Genomic DNA, 2,780 nt, shown 5'->3' with positions numbered 1-2,780 from the left:
CATGTTTCCTGGCTGACTCCTGCTAGTCCTACTTTTAAGGTCCAAACCTAAAGCCACCCCTGCATCCCCAAAAGTCTGGGTTGGGTGGCCCTGCCGTGTACTGTCAGAGAGCTCTGCACACCCCCATCCCCAATAGCATAGAACAGCATGAATATACATTTGATTTCTGTCTCCTTTCCTTAGTAGAAATTGTATCCTTTTTTTGAAGCACAGTGGACACACAATGTCACAATGTTACATTCATTTCAGGTGTACAACATAGTGATTAGCCATCTCTCTAAGCTATGCTGTGGCTCACTCCAAGTGTAGCTATCACTTGTCACCATACCACACTATTACAATGCCATTGACTCTATTCCCCACGCTGCATCCTTTATTCCTGTGACTTATTCACTCTATAACTGGAAGCCTGTACCTCCCAAGCCCCTTCACCCATTGTACCCATCCCCCTACCCTCTTACTTCTCTGGTAACCATTAGTATGTTCTCTGTATTTTTAAGTCTGTTTCTGCTTTTTGTTTCTTTACTCATTTGTTTTATTTTTTATTTTTGTTTACTGTTTTATTTTTTCCACATATAAGTGAAATCATATAGTAATTATCTTTCTCTGACTATTTCACTTAGCATAATATTCTCTAGGTTAATCCATGTTGTTGCAAATGGCAAGATCTCATTCTTTTTATGGCTGAGTAATATTCCATTCTTTATCCATTTTTTATCTTTATCCATTCATCTAGATCCATTCTTTATCCACTCATCTATAGATGGACTCTTGGGCTGCTGCCCGATCTTGGCTATTGTAAATAAGGCTGCAATAAACATCGTGGGGAGGCATATAGCAGGAATTCTATCTCATTCACAGTTGGGAGTGCTCCAGTTGGTAGTTGCTTTAAAAAATGCTTTTTATTTGGATCAAATTTCTACCTACCTGCAAAGGATTTTAAAACTGCTTAAAAGTAGATTTATGATTCATTTCTTTTGTGATTCTACTCTCTTGGAGTGCAGGGTTACAGATATCTGTCTCCCTGCCTGTGTGAAGGCCAAGGGCTCCCAGGACTTTGCTGGAATCACAGAAATCCACAGCTCCTCAAACACAGTGCATCCCAATGTGGACTATTGTATCTGTTCTCCCTAGAGGGAGTTTCAAGGTCTCCATTAGGGCACATCATCAGCCACCCAATGAGTGGTCAGTTCCCCTGAGCCTCCATCCCTCCAGGGTCCATGAGGGTCTAACAGCCTTCATCCCACAAACTCAGGGATTTAGATGTCACCTCTGTGCTTATTTACACCTGGGGCCAGGTGACAGGTGATGCCACACAAGGAAGTAGCCGCGACCCCAAATAGCCCCTCATCTCCTTATTCCTTTTATAATGGCAGCCCCAACCACCACCACCCCCCAACCAGACACTTGATGATAATTTGAGGGACATGTTGGGACCAACTGCATGTAACAATGCCCCTTGTGAACACATCTGACTGCCTCCCACCATCTCTTCTTCTGCTGTTCCAAGGGTTATTGCACCTAAGATACTATCTATCACCCCACATGTTGCCTGGCTTCCAATGTGTGCCCCTCCCTGGGCTTGGGGCGTTCCCTCCCAGCAGAGCCACATTACTGCATCCAGCCCTACAGCATGGCGGTGGCTCTCATGTCCACTGCTGCCTCTGGAATTGTCCTCTTTCCTACCTCCTTCATCTTTCAGACTTCTACCCCTTCTGGGGCACCAGTTTACACAGCACGGGTAGCTGTCCCAAAGTCAACTGTTCCTCGTGACTGTAGAACCTGCCAGGCAGATGGTCCTTTGTCTGCAGCATCTATGCCTCCTAATTTCCTGGACTGAGGGAAGGCCTAGACCATAAGACTGCCTCTCATTCATTCTACAAACTGAGGTGGAGCACTGCTCTGTGCCATCACTAGGGGGCCTCGGGGCTCCAAGGCCATCACTAGGGGCCCTCGGGGAGCCCAAGGGGAGAAGCAGTGGGTCCAGGAGATCTTCTGGAGGCAGCAGATCTAGGGTGAAGTGCCAAGTCCCTGCATACTCCTGGGGCCTGGTGCGTTGCCTGTCCTGGAGAGGCATGAACAGGTAAACCGCAGCTTAGTTGTCAGGCGGCCACCAAAGGCCACCTGCCCACTTTGCTATATTTAAAAGGACTTTCCGTGTTTTGATGATACTTGACAGTTCTTTCCCACCTTGGGTCGATCTGAATGGAGAGCCCAAAGCTTTCTGCTTATGATGAGCAGAACGTGATCTCTTGGGGTGTATCTGTGGGTTCACTTCTCTACAGAGAGACATCTGGATCTTCACAAGGATATCAGGTGCCAATTACACTCGGAGTCACCTTGGAGCACACAGGATTTGTATGGACTAGCAACCAGACAGCTCCTGTCCAAAGGTGGTGTGAAGGCCACTGCAAGGTGGGGGTGAGCTCAGCCTCCCCTCCCTGCTCCTGCTGATTTTACTGGAAGCTGCCGAGTCTGAAGGGGTTTTCATAAGACATCTGATGCTATGGCAGAGCCCTTTGGGGCGGCCGTGCTGCCCATCTGGTGTTCAGGCTACGCCTTCACAGATACCAAAACTTAAAATGTTGACTGGTTGTCTATTTAATCAAATAACCAGATTTTAAAAACTGAACAACTGGTTGTTTCACTAATCATAAATCAATAGGTTTCTTTAATTACAGAAATGGGCTGGATCCCAAACCTGCCAGTGAAAGGATTTACTCCTTTTTTGTTCCTTGTTCCTGTTTGCCATCTCAAGCTTAAACATCAATCTAGCCTTT

Source organism: Canis aureus, chromosome 24, assembly GCF_053574225.1.
Source record: "Canis aureus isolate CA01 chromosome 24, VMU_Caureus_v.1.0, whole genome shotgun sequence".
Taxonomy (NCBI): domain Eukaryota; kingdom Metazoa; phylum Chordata; class Mammalia; order Carnivora; family Canidae; genus Canis; species Canis aureus.
This window is presented reverse-complemented; position numbering follows the sequence as displayed.